General features: G+C 41.2%; 1 long non-coding RNA gene and 1 pseudogene across 5 annotated transcripts; one reads left to right on the plus strand and one right to left on the minus strand.

Moving 5' to 3' along the window:
- LOC110532387 overlaps window positions 1–7,745 on the minus strand; it is a 58,978-nt pseudogene extending 51,233 nt beyond the window's left edge.
- Window positions 7,746–8,682: 937 nt separating this feature from the next.
- LOC110524421 lies at window positions 8,683–18,776 on the plus strand. 5 transcript variants are annotated; one of them, XR_005052015.1, is made up of 8 exons: window positions 8,683–9,055; window positions 9,331–10,057; window positions 10,594–10,640; window positions 14,223–14,338; window positions 14,491–14,630; window positions 14,869–15,013; window positions 15,279–15,379; window positions 15,575–18,776. It is a non-coding gene; the product is annotated as an uncharacterized LOC110524421 (long non-coding RNA). The 5 variants fall into 5 exon arrangements; XR_005052016.1 differs by having other exon boundaries at window positions 8,689–9,055; window positions 9,974–10,057; XR_005052017.1 differs by having other exon boundaries at window positions 8,690–10,057; window positions 15,575–15,641; window positions 18,244–18,447.
- Window positions 18,777–23,697: the final 4,921 nt, after the last annotated feature.

Raw genomic sequence — 23,697 nt, forward strand, 5'->3', positions numbered from 1 at the left:
AGGAGGGGGAAAACCAGTCAGTCACATCCCCATTCATCCCTCTCTTGTGATAACCATCATCGCTCAGAAATCAAACCCCTGAGTCATTATCTACCTTCTGACTTTCCTTCAAATAAGGCATCAACTGTCATTTTCCTCAGCGCAATGCCTTTATCTATTTCTCAACATGACCGCCCGCAGCCTTTAACAAGCTTCTCTTTCCAGTGAATTGATGGAGCTGACCGGACACTCAGAATGCTCAAACCCGTGTGTGTACACAACAAACAGGGGGACAATATTAGTGGAGGGCTACAGTAGACTCACCGATGGAGTGATCGGCTCCTTTAGATCTGGTGTATAGGCCAGGAACGCTGCCAGGAGGAAGATGGAGGACAGGAGCTCCGCTCTTCCTACAACACCAGTCACCTGCCAGAGGAACCAAACATTTTTAAAAAGTCAACATTTCTGGCACAAATATGTTCTTCTTTCATAAATGAATCAAAGAGTTCCACTTTCCCCATGACAGCCATTACCTGGCATAGGCACAAAGTTGAAAGTAAACGGTCAAAGTTAACGTTTCTGGCACAAAGATGTTCCCTCGTCAATCAATCATCCTTTAAAACACTTCCTGCTCAGTCTCTCTGGAGTTCACGCTTCTCAACATGTCTCCCAGGCATGCTTGAAATTGGCTGAAACCTGATTCTCCATGACAAAGGCTAACCTAAACCTACAATATGCACCCAACTGAAAACAACAAGACCGTAAATGAAAAGAATGCCTGTCACCTAGCCTAGAACTAAATCATGGAGGCAGTCAACAGAGGTAACACTGGCGACTGCAGGCCAGGGGCCACTTATAGAAATATATGAAGGATGATTGCCACCTTATGGTAGTACATGGAACTGCACATGTCCTGTTTTCACAAACGCAGCTGGGGCTGGTAAATCCTGAACCAAGAGGAGAGCAAATCTGTGTCATGTTCAGTAGGGAGAAAAGGTTTTGAAACAAAGTGAGGTATTAACTGAACTTGACCAGTAAGAATAAGAACCTTACTGAACATGACCCAGGTGAGGTTGACTCACCTAACCTGACCTCTACCACATAGATGTCCTAAGATCAACACATAGACTGATACACAATTGCTAAACACTTGACTGTGACAGTCTTGCCTGACGACTCAAACTTAATTATTCCGCTGCACTATCGTTCACTACACACAGTACTTCAGTCTGAGACTGCAATTACTGAAATGTTTCGTGGTGACGTCAAAACGACAGTGTTGTACACAACCAAGTCATCAGCAATTGGATCATCTCGAACCAATCTGAGTATCAAAGCCAATGACGAATGATCAAAATGTCGCTTTACCCGTGTGTTTTGGCTCTAGCCCAACCCATCGATTTCTGGGACCAATCAGACGGACTAGAACGTATTTACAGTCTAGAAATCGTAGGGCATGTACTCAGATCCAGATCCAATGCGAAGAATAAACTAACGTCTGTGGGTGTGGTGTAGCATTTGGCCAAAGCAAGGAGTTTGTGTAGCCAGGCAAGTGACAGTCAGCCTCTTAACAACATACGTTGACAGACATCACTGTTATGCAGCATTTTCATCTCTCAACCACTTGCAACTATTGAATCCAATGAAACTATTCAAAGCATGCATCTTTCAGTTCCATCTTTAGGATTACCAATGTCATACAAACAAAGTTCTAGTTGAATATGTTCACTATGAATATGTTCAGGTACCAGACACAGATGCACACAAAAACTCTGAACGACACATTCAGAAAGAAAGCCATTCTAAAGATGCTAAAAGACAGAGGCATGGCACAACAGTCTCTTTGTCCATGTTTATCATAAAGGGGAGCTTCATTGCTCAGTGTATCAAATGAAAAACAAATGATCTGTTGAGAGAGAGATTACAGACCAAGATAACGTGAAGGCCATTGGCCGGGCCAAGGGCTACATTGTGAATTGTGAAATGGGTCCTTCCAAGCGATTGAGAGGCTGCACTCAGCTGAAGGAGAGAGTGAGGGAGCACTAGAGCTGTGTGACATTACAACTCCCTTTCCCAGAGTGGCAGAATGTTGTCTTTGTTTTACTATTCTGTTTTTGTTTTCAAATCTTCTATTCAGTTTTTCTAAGGCCTGTCTAGTTGCCGGTGCAACTCGGTTGAATGTGGTGAAATACAAGTACAAATTGGGGGTAAGGGGGCAAATAGGCAAGATGAGAGAAGTTGTTGTTGAGGTAGACAGTAATGGCTGAGATTAGTTCAATTTAGTTCATTTCCAAACAATTCAGGCATTGAAAGGGACATTAACCAACTCAATGTCCAACTTGTATTGAATTCCATTCTTTCCATGTCACCAATGCATGCAGGTCTGTTTAACTATTATAGCAGCAATGTTGAACGTTCAAGCTGCTGCACAGACACTATGGGATTGCTAGTCTAGAGCGCCAGGTTTAATTTAACTGGTTAACTATTTATCTGTACATGGAATTGTATTATTTATTTATTTTACTCATGTTTTTCGAATCTTTACAGGAAAATGCCACGGGTACTATCTGATGTGGGGAGACATTTCACTACAGCTAATGTAGAAGGAAAAGCTGTGTACATTTGCAAATACTGTGCCAAATCATATGTGAAGAATGCAACAAAGATGCAGAATCATCTGGCCAAGTGCATAAAGTTCCCTCAGTGCTCACAACAAGCAACCTCTGATAAATGGCCCTCTACTTCTAGTCGAGGTGAAAATTATGAATCAGACACCTTATCGATAGCAACAGCTCATGGTCTTCCTGGAATCATACGTTTTTTTGACTCAGTGGAGGAACGTTGTCACCTCTGATGCTCACAGGCAATGTGTAGTGGAAGAGATCTCTGAATGTTCTTCGCCCAGCATACACCCCTCCAACCAGACATGCTTTATCTACTTATTTATTGGAATCAGAGTTCAACAGAGTTCAAGTGAAGTCAGCAAATCAGCAAAAGCAGACTGTATTGCAGTCATCTCTGATGGGTGGTTGAATGTTCGTGGGCAAGGAATAATTAACTACATCATCTCCACCCCTCAACCAGTATTCTACAAGAGCACAAGAGCACAAGGACAACAGACACACCGGTCTCTACATTGCAGATGAGCTGAAGGAAGTCGTCAATGACCTTGGACCACAGAAATTACCTTGAATCACACCCATTGGCTGTGCTGCTCATGCATTGAATCTGCTCCTCAAGGACATCATGGCACTGAAAACAATGGATACACTCTACAAGAGAGCCAAGGAAATGGTAAGGTATGTGAAGGGTCATCAAGTTATAGCAGCAATCTACCTCACCAAGCAAAGTGAGAAGAATAAGAGCACCACATTGAAGCTGCCCAGCAACACCCGTTGGGGTGGTGTTGTCATCATGTTTGACAGACTCCTGGAGGGGAAGGAGTCTCCAAGAAATGGCCATATCAGTCTGCCAATATAGACAATCCTTTCAAGAGGATCCTCCTGGATGATGTATTTTTGGAAAGAGTGGTAAGCAGCCTGAAACTCCTGAAACATATAGAAGTAGCCATTGCACGGATTGAGGGAGACAATGCCATACTGTCTGATGTTCAGATTCTGCTTACAGATGTAAGAGAAGAAATCTGTACTGCCCTGCCCATTTCACTGTTGCTCCAAGCAGAGGAAACTGCAGTTCTGAAATAGATCAAAGAGCGTGAAGACTTCTGCCTGAAGCCCATACACATGTTGGACCCCAAGTATGCTGGCAAGAGCATCCTGTCTGGTGCAGAGATCAACAAGCCTATGGTGTCATTACCACCTTGGCCTGGATGAGGGCAAGGTTTTTGGCAGTCTGGCGAAATACACTTCCAAGCAAGGCCTTTGGGATAGAGATGCAATATGGCAGTCGTGCCTCATATCTCATCAGCCACCTGGTGGAAGGGACTTTGTTAATCTGAGGCTCTTTCCCCTGTTGCCTCCATCACCCTCCAAATCCCACCAACATCACCCACCTCAGAGCGCAACTGGTCCTTGTTTGGGAACACACACACCAAAGCACGCAACAGGCTGACCAATACAAGGGTTGAAAAATTGGTGGCCATCCGGGCAAATGTTTGGCTTTTAGAGCCTGACAACAAGCCATCCTCAACAAGGTTGGAAAGTGACAGTGAATATGAGGCCTGAGAGTCTGATGTTCAAGAGGTGGACATTGAGGAGGTTCAGGGAGAAGACATGGAAGCTTGAGAGGAAGACAACCAAAGATTTAGTTTCTAGACACACATTTTTGAGAGATGCGATGGATCATTCAATATACTGTAAATACGTTCTAGTCAATTCATAATTAAATAGTTTTTTTATATTGGAAGGATTTAATCATTTGCTATTACGTCTACTTATGATAAGGTAAATGTTTGTCTCCATATGATATGGCAAATATATACAATGCAAAAAAACATCTACATTTAAATGGTATTAATATTAATTTGCATATTTCCATTAATTCCCATATATTCCTGGTAATTCCCACAGAAATTTTCCAACTCTGAATATTCCCAAAAATATGCAACCCTAGTGGGCAACATGTACAATCATCCTAAAATGACATGTTGAAACATTTACATATAAACTCAGCAAAAAAAGAAATGTCCTCACTGTCAACTGTGTTTATTTTCAGAACTTAACATAACATAAAAAGATTGACCAACTGAGACAAACTAAACAAGTTGCGCAGACATATGACTAACAGAAATGGAATAACGTGTCCATGAACAAAGGGGGGGGGGGGGGGGTCAAAATCAAAAGTAACAGTCAGTATCTGGTGTGGCCACCAGCTGCTGGACTGCACCATATTTGCCAGTTCTGGCTGTGAGATGTTACCCCACTCTTCCACCAAGGCACCTGCAAGTTCCCGGACATTTCTGGAGGGAATGGCCCTAGCCCTCACCCTCCGATCCAACAGGTCCCAGACGTGCTCAATGGGATTGAGATCCGGACTCTCCGCTGGCCATGGCAGAACACTGACATTTCTGTCTAGCAGGAAATCACTCACAGAACGAGCAGCATGGGTGGTGGCATTGTCATGCTGGAGGGTCATGTCAGGATGAGCCTGCAGGAAGGGTACCACATGAGGAAGGAAGATGTCTTCCCTGTAACGCACAGCATTGAGATAGCCTGTAATGACAACAAGCTCAGATCGATCCCGCTCCAGAGTACAGGCCTCGGTGTAACGCTCTTTCCTTCGACGATAACCGCAAATCCGACCATCACCCCTGGTGAGACAAAACCGCGACTTACAACAGGCCTACAAGCTCTCAGTCCAGCCTCTGGCAGTTGTTGTTACCATCCTGTACCTGTCCCGCAGGTGTGATGTTCAGATCCTGTGCAGGTGTTGTTACACGTGGTCTGCCACTGCGAGGACAATCAGCTGTCCATCCTGTCTCCCTGTACCGCTGTCTTAGGCATCTCACAGTACAGACATTGCAATTTATTGCCCTGGCCACATCTGCAGTCCTCATGCCTCCTTGCAGCATGCCTAAGGCATGTTCACGCAGATGAGCAGGGAACCTGGGCATCTTTCTTTTGGTGTTTTTCAGAGTCAGTAGAAAGGCCTCTTTGGTGTCCTAAGTTTTCATAACTGTGACCTTAATGGCCTACCGTCTGTAAGCTGTGTCTTAACGACCATTCCACAGGTGCATGTTCATTCATTGTTTATGGTTCAGTGAACAAGCATGGGAAACAGTGTTTAAACCCTTTACAATGAATAACTGTGAAGTTATTTGGATTTTTACGAATTATCTTTGAAAGATAGTGTCCTGCAAAAGGGACGTTTCTTTTTTTGCTGAATTTATTAAAATATTGTATATTGCGCTAATGTGGACAGTTTGTGTTACTACATTATAAGCTTGCATTTTAACCACATATATTTAATGGATATAGCTTACACATCCTTTTTTACCTCAGACTGGTGATACATAGTCATCAAGATGATACTGAATAGATTGCTTTAAACAGATTCATTTATTTGGTTTGGTACAATTGCTTTTATCATACGCGCCTATCTGTCGAAGGACTCATTTTCATACTCAAATGGCACAGATCATTTGGAGCGCTCTCTGTATAAAAGTCGTACATGGATTTGACAGTCAAGCTATCCCACAAATGAAAGCCAACCTCTGTCGCTATGGTGCAGCGGTCTAAAGGTACTGAATCTCAGTGCTAGAGGCGTCACTACAGACACCATGGTTCTAATCCAGGCTGTATCACAATTGGCCCAGCATAGTCCGGGTTTGGCCGGTGTAGGCAGTCATTGTAAATAAGAATTTGTTCTTAACTGACTTGCCTAGTTAAATAAAAGTTAAATAACAATTGTATTTTAAACATTAGTGCCTTGTAAGAACAAAGCAAATGTAAGCTATTCCTGTGCTTGTAGCCAATCAGAATCCACAGATTTAAACAGAAGCAGCTAAGTTCGTGTCAGAAAGCTCCCTTAGACCACTGTGCCACTCGGGAGCATGGATGGGGTAAGGATTTAGGGATAGTTAATTCAGCTTGTTAGTTCCTAGATCTGTGCCTACACTATGAGCAGACTTAGGGCCTCCATGTGGATGGAATGCACAGCCGCTACCACAGCAAACAGCAGTGTTTCATCTGATCCTAGATCTGTGTTTGCCTACAATACGAGCAAACTTACGGCCTCTGTGTGGATGGGGTGCACTGCAAAAAGCAGGGCCGCCACCAGGCTGGAGGTCTTATCCAGGAAGAGACAACAGATGCGCAGGAAGAACACACACACCACGGCATGTAGCCCTGTGTTGAGCAGGTGGTAGGATGCAGAGCTCACTAAAGAGGTAGTTCAGCCGAAACAAAAATATGGAAGGGAGAATAGTGCTGTTGTGAATATAGGTGATTTTGTTGGAACTTGCAATCAATCTCCTCTGACTATCATTATGACAAGAATCAAAGTTCACAGATATACACCACAGCCATTGATTAATTGAACAAAAATATAAACTCAACAAGCAACAATGTTATTGATTTTACTGCGTTACAATCACCATGCCAATTGTACTCTCCCTCAAAATTTGAGACATCTGTGGCATTGTGTTATGTGACAAAACGGCACATTAGTGGCCTTTTGTCCCTAGTACAAGGTGCACCTGTGTATTGATCCTGCTGTATAATCAGCTTCTTGATATGTCACACCTGTCAGGTGGATGGATTATCTTGGCAATGGAGAAATTCTTATGTTAACAGGGATGTAAACACATTTGTGCACAATATTTTAAAGAAATTAGCCTTTTTTGTGCATATGAAACATTTCTGGGATCTTTTATTTCAGCTCATGAAACATGGGACCAACACTTTACATGTTGTGTTTATATTTTTGTTCAGTGTAAAATACATTTGAACTATTCTCAGCTGACATTTAAATAATACCTTTTCACTTGATCATCTGCATGTTTTTTGCAAGGGGAGCATAAACAAAGTAAGACGTGGTGCATGACATGTCATGTGTAACCTCATGCACCAAACACTTTCCTCCCCAAGCTTGAGGATATTTCATGATAGATTCATCACCTCAGACATGGGCGTGCCCCAGAAGTCATTGAAGAACAGGTTGCAGAGTGGGGTGGCGGGCCACAGGTCCTTATTGTCCAGAATGGCTGAGACATCGTTGAACACACAGCCACAGGATAAGCTGTTCCAGTAGCATCCCAACACCAATCCAGTCAAAATCAAAATCTCATTCCACGACACGACAGCCATCGCTAACCAAAGGCTTCATTGATCACTGTGATGGATGAAGTAACAGCAGGACAGTAGAAATTAGACTAGAGAGGTTATCTTTATTCATTATCATGGTTCACAAAATACAATGTGCCCAGCCCAGATTTGCTATGACTGGCATCATAACAATGTTTGCCTTCAGGTACACTGAGTAGGTCTATTATCAATTCCCAAACAATGCAGAAATATTATATTTAGCAAAAAAAATATGACAATTGCATTGAGGATGTCGTATTAAAACTTGAAAGACAACAATGTAGTTAGCTAGCTAGGTAACTATATCAACCGAGAACAAGATCCTGTAGTTGCAGCCACGCTAGCTGGTCACTGTAACTTAAAAAATATTGTCATCCAGCATTGGGGATACGTCAGGATTTTTGCAATTAGTCTTTTTACTTTATCTACTTCCACAGAGTTAGATGAACTTGTGGATACATTTTGTAAATATCTGCGTGCACTAAGAAGGAAGTTAACTAGCGTTAGCGCAATGACTGGAAGTCTATGGGTTTCTGCTAGCTAACAAATACCCATACTCTTACTTCTAGACATTGTGTTAACGCAAGTTAGCATTGGCTAGCGACACTGCCTATAACGTCCTTAACACAGATGCATACAAATGTTATCCAAGAATTCACCCAACTCTGGGGAAGTAGATAAAGTCTCGAAGTATGCCTTTTACAAACACACCAACGTTAACTTAGCTAGATAACTGTTGTTGAAGATAACCTAATCGCCTCTAGCTGGGCTAGCCTCTTGCATTTCCACTTGATTGTTCACGATTCATTGTCGAGTTTATCTACTGCTGATGAAAATAGTTTACAGTAACATGTCCTAACATATAACATTGTTAGAAGAAATTTGAACATTTAGAAACTTACGTTAAAGTATTCGGCGATTGACATTCCAATTTGAACGCTAGCAAGCCAATAAATCCCCAAACTTCCGGGGCAAAGTTTAAGCTAAAAAGGGCACTGATTTCAGAAACGTGTTGTCCCATATGTACTGACACTATCAAGAAGATGAGAACACACTTTGCTTGATATAAACCATGAACATGTTTGTGTTGAAAATCTCTCTAAGCTATCTAGCTGGCTAAATGACTGGCTAGCCTTTTGCGACGTTGAAACGACTTTATCAGCCATAGTAAATCTATTTACGATTGTTGTCAGTGGTAACTTAGCAACTGGAGCAGGTGTTTGGTCAAATATGTTCTCATTGTTCTATCTGTATGCTTAGCTAAAATACCAAGTAAGCTCGCCAAATACGTTGTGTCAGGTATATGAAAAAAGGTAAGATTCACACGGATATTGATTTAAGTGAAAATGTATGCATGTATACGTAATTTCTATACATGTAGAATGCAATGTTTAGGAAGTCTGGAAGCAAGTAGCTAGCAGCAGCTAACAAGCTAAACATGTTGTTATGTGCAATAGTCAGCTAACCTAGTAAACTAGCTAGTTACAACTAAAATGTACATTGCAAGGATAATAGCCACAGCTCTATGTTGTCCCTTTACAGCATTACCCAAGCTTACAATGTGTCTGTCCATCTATTTGTTCCCCAGTTCCTGTTACCTAGCTGTAACTACACAATTGTCAAGATGCCTCATCTTGACTGGAGTAGGGTAATTGATTCTGACCTAGAACAAATGCACGAGAGTGGAGATGCAGATATAATTAACCAAATGTGTCTACATGTAACGTTACAGTACTGTTCCAAAATGCACATACCTGCACCCCAAATCCTCTTCTAATCTGATACTGTATCAATCAAATAGTCCAATCTAGTTTTTCGTTTTGATATGGATGTATGACCATTGAAATGAGTGGTTCTGCTACTGATTTGTCCGTAAACAAACAACCCTGCCTTCTGCCAAAGCATATACTGCATGTGTCTGCATAATGCCTAAACAGACTAATCTTCTTCTGCGCACCTCATTTTCATCCCCCTACCATTTCCCCTGGCCAGGATCAAGCACCTGGCTTGTAGACTAAACAAACGTGTAAGCAATTTTGTTCTCTGCTACTACCAGTGAGACAGGAACATATATAAAAGACCAAGCAGTACTTGTTACTGGATCTCTAGACACTGCTGGTCACAGGGTTTTACTTCATTCTGCACCAAGCATTACTGATGACGTGTTTCTGCCTGATGTTAAATTCACTGTGTGTTTCACTGGACTGCTGGGGTGCCCTGTTTCTCTGCAGGTCAAACAATGGGAGCAGGAGCTGAAAGATGGAAGCCCAGAGAAAATAGTTCAGCTCTTGCGAGTCGCTCGGGGCCTTCTAAAGGTGTCCCATGCTATTATTACCCATTCAGACCCAGAGCCGCATTATTCAAACTCACTACAACTCTTTGATCCATTCACATCGCTGTGCTGAAATGCATTCCTAATATTATTAGATCCAGTGTTAATATCAGTAGAATACATTACATAGTTGCTTTGAAGGATAAGCTCTACACAGTGTGGTTTAAGTAATATAGTAGAGTTTGATTATATTTGCATCACATAGTGTACATGACCTGCGAGTAGCAACAGTGTACAAAAGGGGGGGGGGGGGGTGTCAATGTAAATAGTCCGGTGGCGATTTTATTAATTGTTCAGTCTGTTATAGTCAGTGTCATGTTATTTATTACTGGTGGTACTGACACAGACCCCAAATCTTTATATTTTTCTGTAGTGGAAGAAAGTGGAGGTTACCATGGCATTTGAACTCATTGATAATGTTGGCACAGAAGCATTGTTGTTAATTAAGCGTTAAGTGTATTGTTAGAAATTAATTGCCCACAGTAGATACTTTAACAGTATCTCTTTTGTATCTTACAGAAAATAAGTGGAAGGCAAAGGAATTAAAGTGGGAACAAGAGTTTGAGGTAAGGCTTGGTGTGAATGTGGTCATTAAATGAAATGGTGAATCATTAGAGTCCATTTTCAATCAAAACTGCCGGTTCTGGGTAGCAGTTTTGTTTGAATTGGATCACAGGTTATTTTACCTCATGCTGCTCAGTTTCCTTCAACTGGCTTAGTTTATCTCTCAGCCAATAGTAAAGTCAATCATAGTACTTAACGAGATGAGAGCGTGCTGGCTAATTCTTCTCTGCTTACGCTGCTGTATGTTGTGGTTTTCTCTCTCTGTGTTTTCTGAACAACAAATTTGCCCTGGTCTGTGATTTCTTAAGCACTTTCACATAAGCAAATGGAGACATAATATTGTGTTAGGATCCTGGTAGTTCAAGTGTGTAGATTTATAAGTGTTGTAAACAGATGGAGTCTTAGAGTTTGTTGTCCGCCTGGTTTCCTGTCCAGATGGCTAAGAAGTCAGGCAGTGGCAGGGGGCAGGACATGCGCTTCATGCGGGACGAGATGCGGACACTGGAGGCTCAACTGGACCATAGAGAGAAGGACATCCAACAGTTAAAGAAAGAGACGAGGAATGAGAAGAAAATCAACAAAAGTATCTATATCCACAGTAAAACGAGTCCTATATCGACATAACCTGAAAGGCTACTCAGCAAGGAAGAAGCGACCACTCCAAAACCGACATTAAAAAAAGCCAGACTGCGGTTTGCAACTGCACATGGGGACAAAGATCGTACTTTTTGGAGAAATGTCTTCTGGTCTGGTGAAACTGAAATAGAACTGTTTGGCCATAATGACCATCGTTATGTTTGGAGGAAAAAGGGGAGGCTTGCAAGCCGAAGGACATCCCAACCGTGAAGCATGGGGGTGGCAGCACCATGTTGTGGGGTTGCTTTACTGCAGAAGGGCCTGGTGCACTTCACAAAATAGATGGCCTCATGACAAAGGAAAATTATGTGGATACAGTGCCTTGCGAAAGTATTCGGCCCCCTTGAACTTTGCGACCTTTTGCCACATTTCAGGCTTCAAACATAAAGATATAAAACTGTATTTTTTTGTGAAGAATCAACAACAAGTGGGACCCAATCATGAAGTGGAACGACATTTATTGGATATTTCAAATTTTTTAACAAATCAAAAACTGAAAAATTGGGCGTGCATAATTATTCAGCCCCTTTACTTTCAGTGCAGCAAACTCTCTCCAGAAGTTCAGTGAGGATCTCTGAATGATCCAATGTTGACCTAAATGACTAATGATGATAAATACAATCCACCGGTGTGTAATCAAGTCTCCGTATAAATGCACCTGCACTGTGATAGTCTCAGAGGTCCGTCAAAAGCGCAGAGAGCATCATGAAGAACAAGGAACACACCAGGCAGGTCCGAGATACTGTTGTGAAGAAGTTTAAAGCCGGATTTGGATACAAAAAGATTTCCCAAGCTTTAAACATCCCAAGGAGCACTGTGCAAGCGATAATATTGAAATGGAAGGAGTATCAGACCACTGCAAATCTACCAAGACCTGGCCGTCCCTCTAAACTTTCAGCTCATACACGGACTGATCAGAGACTGATCATAGATGCAGCCAAGAGGCCCATGATCACTCTGGATGAACTGCAGAGATCTACAGCTGAGGTGGGAGACTCTGTCCATAGGACAACAATCAGTCGTATATTGCACAAATCTGGCCTTTATGGAAGAGTGGCAAGAAGAAAGCCATTTCTTAAAGAAATCCATAAAAAGTGTCGTTTAAAGTTTGCCACAAGCCACCTGGGAGACACACCAAACATGTGGAAGAAGGTGCTCTGGTCAGATGAAACCAAAATTGAACTTTTTGGCAACAATGCAAAACGTTATGTTTGGCGTAAAAGCAACACAGCTCATCACCCTGAACACACCATCCCCACTGTCAAACATGGTGGTGGCAGTATCATGGTTTGGGCCTGCTTTTCTTCAGCAGGGACAGGGAAGATGGTTAAAATTGATGGGAAGATGGATGGAGCCAAGTACAGGACCATTCTGGAAGAACCTGATGGAGTCTGCAAAAGACCTGAGACTGGGACGGAGATTTGTCTTCCAACAAGACAATGATCCAAAACATAAAGCAAAATCTACAATGGAATGGTTCAAAAATAAACATATCCAGGTGTTAGAATGGCCAAGTCAAAGTCCAGACCTGAATCCAATCGAGAATCTGTAGAAAGAACTGAAAACTGCTGTTCACAAATGCTCTCCATCCAACCTCACTGAGCTCGAGCTGTTTTGCAAGGAGGAATGGGAAAAAATGTCAGTCTCTCGATGTGCAAAACTGATAGAGACATACCCCAAGCGACTTACAGCTGTAATCGCAGCAAAAGGTGGCGCTACAAAGTATTAACTTAAGGGGGCTGAATAATTTTGCACGCCCAATTTTTCAGTTTTTGATTTGTTAAAAAAGTTTGAAATATCCAATAAATGTCATTCCACTTCATGTTGTTGATTCTTCACAAAAAAATACAGTTTTATATATTTATGTTTGAAGCCTGAAATGTGGCAAAAGGTCGCAAAGTTCAAGGGGGCCGAGTACTTTCGCAAGGCACTGTATATTGAAGCAACATCTCAAGACATCAGTCAGGAAGTTAAAGCTTGGTTGCAAATGAGTCTTCCAAATGGACAATGATCCCAAGCATACTTCCAAAGTTGTGGCAAAATGGCTTAAGGACATCAAAGTCAAGGCATTGGAGTGGCCCTCACAAAGCCCTGACCTCAATCCTATAGAAAATTTGTGTGCAGAGCTGAAAAAGCGTGTGCAAGCATGGAGGCCTACAAACCTGACTCTGTTACACCAGCTCTGTCAGGAGGAATGGGCCAAAATTCACCCAACTTATTGTGGGAAGCTTGTGGAAGGCTACCCGAAACGTTTGACCCAAGTTAAACAATTTAAAGGCAATGCTACCAAATACTGATTGAGTGTATGTAAACGTCTGACCCACTTGGAATGTGATGAAAGAAATAAAAGCTTTCTACTATTATTCTGATATTTCACATTATTAAAATAAGATGGTGATCCTAACTGACCTAAGACAGGGAATTTTTACTAGGATTAAATGTCAGGAATTGTGAAAAACTGAATTTAAATGTATTTGGCTAAGGTGTATGTAAACTTCAGACTTCAACTATTTCACACTTTTTTTCAAACTGTGGTTTTTGTTTAAAGGAAGATAATCTTTGAAATGTGTGTTGAATTACTGTATTTACACCACCTCCATCTGTGATTTCCACTGCAGATTCTCTCCTTCTTTAGTTACTGTTCAATCTGTTCTTTTCTCCTGTCCTTACTTGAACTTCTCTTCCATCACCGACTCGTGACCAGATCATATATGAGCTATGTGTTGTAAGTTACTCAGTCCTCCAGATTTCTTGCCTATTTTGCATACCTCTCTCTGCTTTCTTTTATTCTCCTTGCACAATTTCTCATGTATTTTATAACACAATATTGTTCACAAATCAGAACCTGCTGTGATCTTCTGTGGTTGTCCTTGTATTAACATTGGCTCTGCTCTGCCTGTTCGTCCTACTCGATCCAAACTAATAAAATGTTTTTGAATGTCTTCAAGGCTGTGCAAGAGCGGGACAATCAAATCAAGATGCTGACAGAGCAAGTATACGGGGGAGATGGAGAGAAATGCCCTGCTCATAGAGGAACTCAAGAATCCCCTGAAGAAAGACAGAGGTGCTTGTCAAATTATCTTGTTGTAAAAGCACAGCCATTTAGCACATTAGCATGAGCTCTTTAGTATAAGTGTAGCCATAGACTCTGATGTAGCATTGTTAGCAATGGCTCATAGGTCAACAAAATAAATTCTCCCCCATGCTTGCCATCAGTCATCCAGCAGAGGAAGCTGGACAAGCTAAATGCTAAGCTGCAAGCCACAGAGACAAGAGCACGGGAGGCAGAACGTGTGGCCGAGCTAGCCAAGACAGACGCCAGGGACACCCTAAACCACATGATAATCTACGAGTCTGTAAGTCTGCCCAGCCTGTCCAGTTTCACACACGCCCAGTCGCTTAAGGGTTCTCCAACAAACCCAAGTTCCTATAAACTAATCAAAAACCAATTCTCCCAACCCCTGTGGTTATTCTCATGACTCATGCAACAGATTTTGTTTTCGAAATGTCTGGTCTGTCAAAGCTTGTTTCCTAGATTAAACAAAGTTCGAAAGCCATGGCTGATCTTTCTAGGCTCTCTTTACTGTCCTGCAGGGCACTGATGGTCTGCAGGTGGCCATCGCTGAGATCAAAGAATGTAAGAATCAGATGAGAGTGTGAGACCGCGAGACGGAGGCCATGACCACAGATATCAACCAGCTGGAAATGAGAATCAATGCAGATGTTAAGGAAAGTCTCGGTAAGTCACCAAACTAATTAAATTAAAAAACGTTAAGTCACATTTAAAGTTAATTTCACATTATCTCAACACACTTTACAGAGAGAATTTTGTTATGTAAAATATGAACAAGAAACAAGAAACAACAACAAAGAAATCAAAAACGGAGAGAGAGGAGATATTTCTTAAAGTTAGTGAACGACCTTAGAGGCTAGACAGTTTTGTTGTTGGAGTGGATATCCTTTCATTCAGTGTCTGTTTTTCATCCATCATCCTCTTTCATAAGGTCTGGAGCCCCAAGAGGAAGTGGATCTGACGGAATTCAGAAGAACCGAATCCCTGAAACAGCGGCAGTTCAAAGCAGAGAACCAGGATCTCACCAAAGAGGTAAATGTCTTGAGGTCAATTTGACTGTGTCCCAATTGGCACCCTATTCCCTACATAGTGCACTACCTTTGACCGGAGCCCTATGGGCACTGGTCAAAAGTAGTGCACTATATAGGGAATAGGGTGACATTTGGAACAAAACCTTTAGCTCTGCCAGTGGCCCTGTTTCCTTCATGACCCCTTTTGACCTCACAGATCGAACAACTGGAAGGGGAGACACTTGAACTGAAGAAACAAATCAGAGGAATGGTAAAGGACAAAGGTAAATACCAGAGGTGGGACCAAGTCACCTATCATTCGAGTCACAAGGTCCGAGTTTCAAGTCAAGTCCCATGTAGAACTTGTCAAGTCCAAGTTGTGCATTCTAAGAGCAAGTAGAGTCGAGTCGCAAGTCAAGTAAAAAAAAACATGTATACATGCAATGACTTGTTCAACTACAAATCAATCAATCAAATGTATTTATAGAGCCCTTTTTACATCAGCCAATGTCACAAAGTGCTAAATCTTTGTCTATTTATTGAGTCTACCAGACAGCCCTTTTCATGAGTTTGTCTACAACACATTTTGATTAGCCTATGTAATTGTAAAATAGGGACCTTGTAGCAGTCGTAAGGGCATGAAATCAGCAGAAGGCAAAGCAGGTTGACGTGCCAAAGAGTGTAGATTTATTTACAGGTTTAGTTGATCCAATGGTGAAAGTGCCATATCATACAAAATATACAAGTAGATTTACCAAAGATAAATGGTCAATAGCCCAAAAGGAATAGCCTCTGTATCAGGCTTAACCTGTCCTATCTGAACGGACACAGGCGAGAGGGTAAAACTCTAAAGTGTCCCCTTGAGACACCAAATTGAATCTGTTTAACAGCTCAAACGGGTAGACCTACATAATATAAGCACTTGGCCCCCAGAACCATATAATTACCCAATTGGCAAATACAATCAATAAACTGGTTCTACAATGTAAAAGGCAATTTCCACATCCTTTGTTACATTGGTACATTCGTCTTAATCAGTCTTAATGATATTTCAACACAATGTGTAACAGTATAACTTTAGACCGTCCCCTCGCCCATACCCGGGCGCGAACCAGTGACCCTCTGCACACATCAACAACAGTCACCCACGAAGCATCGTTACCCATCGCTCCACAAAAGCCGCTGCCCTTGCAGAGCAAGGGGAACCACTACTTCAAGGTCTCAGAGCAAGTGACATCACAGATTGAACCGCTATTTAGCGCGCACCACCGCTGCCTAGCTAACTGTTTCACATCCGTTACACATGCATACATGGGAACAGAATGAAAATGACAGGACACAGAACTCCGACATAACCCGGGAAATATGAACAAAGGAAACCATACATTTAATTAAATAAACAGAACTTCTACCTCATGAGTCTTGTGAACATTCATGTGCACAATAAACATCGCGCCCACTCAGAGGGTAAGAAATGGTTGGCTAAATGAACATGTATCGTAGGGCTATGAAACAAATGTTTACATGTTGCAATAAACGGTACGGAGATGGAATGATGAAACGCTAGCAATTATTGTGGTATTAGATGGAATATAGATTTAACACATAGGACATATGCATTTAAACGTGTGAACGCAAGCGCAAACATTTCAGCAAGATAAAAAAAAAAGCACTCTCCACTGGACTGAGGTAAAGACAGTTTCAGGTTGGATATTCGCCTGTAGTTTTCCTTACGTCCACCAACAACAGTTGGGGATTGTCAACATAGTGACAAATCCAAATGTTCAAATTTCAATAGCTCTTTAACCATTACTTCTAATACTTTCAAAACTGTTTGTAGCTAACCCGATGGCATAGACATTGCTCACCCTTTTAGTTTGTCCATTTTTGTCTCACATGCTTTTTTTTTACATTAATTTTTCAAAATGTAGAATTTCAATAGCTCCTTGGTCGTGTGACCTGGTAACATCAAACAAGTTTCAGGATGTCCACTCAGTGGCCCTACACATTGCACACCTTTTAGTTTGACCATTTTCATCTCATATGGTTTTACATACATTTTTCAAAATGTAAAATTTCAATAGCACCTTGGTCATGTGACCTAATGTCCGCTGACTACCCTTCTATATTGCACACTCTTGTTTGTGTACTGTAAAATCACGCGGTGTAACGTACATTTTTTCATAGTTTCACATTTGCAATAGCTCCTTGGTCATGTCAATTACACACCTAAGAAGCATGCAGTGGATATACACCCATATTGCATAACCTCTAGTCATGTATCTTCTATATTGTTGTATATTATTATTATTAGTTTGACAATTAGGGAGTTCAGTCCAGTGTTGTTTACCCTTTTCTTTAATATTTATCTACAATAATTGGTAGTTCTAAGTACTTATTTTCCCTGTTTTTTTTTCCCCCCACAGTATTTAACAGCGGTACACAATAGGAGAGAGACAGATAATATCTCCTTTCTTCGTAAATGTCAACCATAAAGGAAAAGGGCAAAGTACGAGAGTCATGCTATTAATTGTCCAAAGCAGGAATGGAGAGTAAGCTAGTGAGGTAGGCTGCAGTGGGTTTGCTGGCCATGACATATACTGAACATGTAACCACAGTAATGGTGGCCAGTAAATCAATTAATAAAAATGTAATATTGACAAATGAAACAAATTGTAGACCTATAATATTTTCCAAGATGTCAACAGACACGTAACTTCAATTAAGTATGAAACATTTCACAGTGTTAACTTTCTCTTTGTCCTGGTTGATGTACATTTCAGAGCCTCTTCAGTGTGGATGGGGTATAGCATACATTTTCAACAACAGACTGTACTTCCAGTTTGTGTTGTTTACTCTGTTGAACTCTTTTGTCTTCATTCCTAGGCACAGCACATGGAACCACCGTTGGCATGTAAAACATTCAATCAAAACAAAACAATGCGTAACACGTTATAAATAATATCAAATATCAATGCAGAATGACGAATTAGCCATCCATTGTGTTAAAGTGTATAATAAAGTGTCTTACATGCCGTCACTGTTGTCAAAAGATTATAAACATGTTAAATAAAGTTACTAACCCAGTCAGTCTTTGGGCCACATCCAGGTTCTTTATCAGTGGCACACATGAAGCAGTTGTTGGCTTTGTTGAACTCTGAAATCATAGGCATGAACTGAACATATGGCTGTCCCACGCAACTACATAAAAAGAAACAATTTACATTTACTTTGAATTAAATGTCATTACAAACCAGACATTTTTAGTATATCCTCAGCCATTTCTTTTCGCAGTTGCTCCATTTATTTTTGAAGGTTCCATATCGATTTGGGAGGGGATGTTGGGGAAGTTCTGTGTAACTTCCTTGGCCATCTACACCAAAAAATAAAATAGAGTTTTTGACCTAATTGTCACATAACAGCTAACCATTCATTATTGAAAATATAACTATTAAACCTGCATTGCTAAGACCCCACAACTGAAGGTGTCCTGCTGCATGGTGGGAGTTATTTCCCCTCCTTTACAGTTTATGTCCACCTAGTCGTCTTTTCCATGGCAGGATCTTCTCATTTTGAAGTATTCTCTTTTTTTGGTAAAAATAATGGAATTATGATTAGTTATAGGAAAATGAATACACAAGCCAAATGTGTATGCTGTTTTCCTTATCACTATAATCTAGTAGTAATTTATTAGTAGAGGTAATTTCCTTTATGCCCAATTCTACACACAGCCTAAATTATAGGCACTGAACCATTTACAGGACAATAAAGGTAGCATATAGGATCCAACCCTATCACAGAGTGAATAAATGTACAGTATTAGCCAAAAGTTTTGAGAATGACACAAATATTAATTTTCACAGTCTGCTGCCTCAGTTTGTATGATGGCAATTTGCATATACTCCAGAATGTTATGAAGAGTGATCCGATGAACTGCAATTATTTGCAAAGTCCCTCTTTGCCATGCAAATGAACTGAATCACCAAAAAACATTTCCACTGCATTTCAGCCCTGCCACAAAAGGACCAGCCTGACATCATGTCAGTGATTCTCTCGTTAACACAGATGTGAGTGTTGACAAGGACAAGGCTGGAGATCACTCTGTCATGCTGATTGAGTTTGAATAACAGACTGGAAGCTTGAAAAGGAGGGTGGTGCTTGGAATCATTGTTCTTCCTCTGTCAATCATGGTTACCTGCAAGGAAACATGTGCCGTCATCATTGCTTTGTACAAAAAGGGCTTCACAGGCAAGGATATTGCTGCCAGTGTGATAAATCAACCATTTTATCAGATCATCAAGAACTTCAAGGAGAGCGGTTCAATTGTTGTGAAGGCTTCAGGTAGCCCATGAAAGTCCAGCAAGCGCCAAGACAGTCTCCTAAAGTTGATTCAGCTGTGGGATCGGGGCACCACCAGTACAGAGCTTGCTCAGGAATGGCAACAGGCAGGTGTGACTGCATCTGCATGCACAGTGAGGCGAAGACTTTTGGAGGAAGGCCTGGTGTCAAGAAGGGCAGCAAAGAAGCCACTTCTCTCCAGAAAAAACACCAGGGACAGACTGATATTCTGCAAAAGGTACAGGGATTGGACTGCTGAGGACTGGGGTAAAGTAATTTTCTCTGATGAATCCCCTTTCCGATTGTTTGGGGCATCTGGAAAAAAAGCTTGTCTGGAGAAGACAAGGTGAGCGCTACCATCAGTCCTGTGTCATGCCAACAGTAAAGCATCCTGAGACCATTCATGTGTGGGGTTGTTTCTCAGCCAAGGGAGTGGACTCACTCACAATTTTGCCTAAGAACACAGCCATGAATAAAAAATGGTATCAACACATCCTCCGAGAGCAACTTCTCCCAACCATCCAGGAACAGTTTGGTGACGAACAATGCATTTTCCAGCATGATGGAGCACTTTGCCATAAGGCAAAAGTGATAACTAAGTGTCTCGGGGAACAAAACATCGATATTTTGGGTCCATGGCCAGGAAACTCCCCCGACCTTAATCCCATTGAGAATTGATGGTCAATCCTCAAGAGGCGGGTGGACAAACAAAAACCCACAAATTCTGACAAACTCCAAGCATTGATTATGCAAGAATGGGCTGCCATTGTGGGAGCAAGATGTACATATAGTGAGAAACGTAATACTGTACCACAAGAGAAAGATACACTTAGAGTGCATTTGCCATTCTGGTAAAATGCATTGTCTATTGTATAGGACAGGAAACCAAAGTAAGGCCATGAGAGCATAGGACAGCTGGACATACCAAGGTCAGAGGGACATACAATGGAGGGAGTCAGCCAAATGACCAACTGATGGACTATAGACATAGGGCATATATTTTTAGGACATGAAGAGAAGAGACACATAGTCTACTAGTCCTAATAAGGACAAGCTGAACTTAAGGGGCCCATAGGATAAGATGGGCATGTATTATTTTTGGGACATGAAGAGGTCCTGTCACCATTATAAGCAGATATGGCGTTATTGGGCGTGAACAAGCAGGAAGCACAGATTGAAAGATAATGGTGGCAGATGGACTGAGGGAAGTAACTTAATTTGCATGTGGGATGGACTCATATGTTGTATGTGTATAAATCAGAGCCAGTGCTCTGGACAAGGGTGTGTTCCGCGGACCATCTAGGCTTCTGATATGTTTGTATTAAAAGCCTATATTGAATTCACAAGTTCTTGTAAGTGTTATATTTTGTAACGATCCTCCACGACACCATCAGTCAGGATGTGGCCCAAAAGTTAATTGACAGCATGCCAGGGCGGATTGCAGAAGTCTTGAAAAAGAAGGTTCAACACTGCAAATATTGACTCTTCATAAACTTCATGTAATAAAAGCCTTTGACACTTCTGTAATTATACTTCAGTATTCCTATGTAACATCTGACAAAAATATCTAAAGACACTGAAGCAGCAAACCTTGTGGAAATTAATATTTGTGTCATTCTCAAAAGTTTTGGTCACGACTGTAATTTACACCATCCCAGCAACTGTCTTGGAAATATAACTTTGCTCTGTGCTTCTCCGAGCATGCACTTAGTGCTAGGCTATGGATCATTTGATTGAGACCACACTAAATAGCATATACGCACACTTGATATTGTGTGCCCAGTGGAGAATCAGAGATGAGGCACTCGTCGATATATACAGATGAAGTCGGAAGTTTACATACACTTAGGTTGGAGTCATTAAAACTAGTTTTTCAACCACTCCACAAATTTCTTGTTGACAAACTATAGTTTTGTCAAGTCGGTTAGGACATCTACTTTGTGCATGACACAAGTAATTTTTCCAACAATTATTTACAGACAGATTATTTCACTTATAATTCACTGTATCACAATTCCAGTGAGTCAGAAGTTTACATACACTAAGTTGACTGTGCCTCTAAACAGCTTGGAAAATTCCAGAAAATGATATAATGGCTTTAGAAGCTTCTGATAGGCTAATTGACATCATTTGAGTCCATTAGAGGTGTTCCTGTGGATGTATTTCAAGGCCTACCTTCAAACTCTGCTTGACATCATGGGAAAATCAAAATAAATCAGCCAAGACCTCAGAAAAAAATTGTAGACCTCCACAAGTCTGGTTCATCCTTGGGAGCAATTTCCAAACGCCTGAAGGTACCACGTTTATCTGTACAAACAATAGTGTGCAAGTATAAACACCATGGGACCATGCAGCCGTCATACCACTCAGGAAGGAGACACGTTCTGTCTCTGAGAGATGAATGTACATTGGTGCGAAAAGTGCAAATCAATCCCAGAATAACAGCAAAGGACCTTGTGAAGATGCTGGAGGAAACAGGTACAAAAGTATCTATATCCACAGTAAAACGAGTCCTATATCGACATAACCTGAAAGGCTACTCAGCAAGGAAGAAGCCACTGCTCCAAAACCGCCATAAAAAAGCCAGACTATGGTTTGCAACTGCACATGGGAACAAAGATCGTACTTTTTGGAGAAATGTCCTCTGGTCTGATGAAACAAAAATAAAACTGTTTGGCCATAATGACCATCGTTATGTTTGGAGGAAAAAGGGGGAGGCTTGCAAGTCAAATAACACCATCCCAACCGTGAAACATGGGGGTGGCAGCAGATTTGCTACAGGTGGTACGGGTGCACTTCACAAAATAGATGGCATCATGAGGTATGAAAATTATGTGGATATATTGAAGCGACATCTCAAGACATCAGTCAGGAAGTTAAAGCTTGGTCGCAAATGAGTCTTCCAAAGGGACAATGACCCCAAGCATACTTCCAAAGTTGTGGCAAAATGGCTTAAGGACAACAAAGTCAAGGCATGGAGTGGCCCTCACAAAGCCCTGACCTCAATCCTATAGAAAATATGTGGGCGGAACTGAAAAAGTATGTGCGACCAAGGACGCCTACAAACCTGACTCCGTTACAACAGCTCTGTCAGGAGGAATGGGCCAAAATTCACCCAACTTATTGTGGGGAGCTCGTGGAAGACTACCCGAAACGTTTGCCCCAAGTTAAACAATTTAAAGGCAATGCTACCAAATACTAATTGAGTGTATGTAAACTTCTGACCCACTTGGAATGTGATGAAAGAAATAAAAGCTGAAATAAATAATTCTCTCTACTATTATTCTGACATTTCACATTCTTAAAATAAAGTGGTGATCCTAATTGACCTGAGACAGGGAATTTTTACTAGGATTAATAACTTTTCCTGTTTATAATTGTGTACTCTCCTCAAACCATAGCATGGTATTCTTTCCCTGTAATAGCTACTGTAAATTGGACAGTACAGTTAAAACATCTCTAGGGTAAGTGGGACGCTAGCGCCAAATTCAAAAACAGAAATACTGATTATAAAAATTCAGAAAACATACAAGTGTTATACATAGGTTTAAAGATTAACTTCTTGTGAATCCAACCACGGTGTCAGATTTCAAAAAGGCTTTTACAGCGAAAGCATACCATGCGATTATTTGAGAACATCGCCCAGCAGACAAATCATTAACAGTTACCAGCCAAGAAGAAGAGTTACACAAGTCAGAAATATAATAAAATTAATCACTTAACTTTGATGATCTTCATATGGTTGCACTCAGAAGACATTCATTTACTCAATACATTTTCATTTTGTTCGATAAAGTCTCTCTTTATATCCAAAAACCTCAGTTTTGTTTGCGCATTTTCTTCAGTAATCCACAGGCTCAAACGCAGTCACAACAGGCAGCCAAAATCCAAATTGTATCCGTAAAGTTCATAGAAACATGTCAAACGATGTTTATATTCAATCCTCCGGTTGTTTTTAGCCTAAATCGATAATACTTCAACCGGACAATAACGTGGTCAATA

The sequence above is a fragment of the Oncorhynchus mykiss genome, chromosome 1, assembly GCF_013265735.2.
Source record: "Oncorhynchus mykiss isolate Arlee chromosome 1, USDA_OmykA_1.1, whole genome shotgun sequence".
In the NCBI taxonomy this organism is placed as follows: domain Eukaryota; kingdom Metazoa; phylum Chordata; class Actinopteri; order Salmoniformes; family Salmonidae; genus Oncorhynchus; species Oncorhynchus mykiss.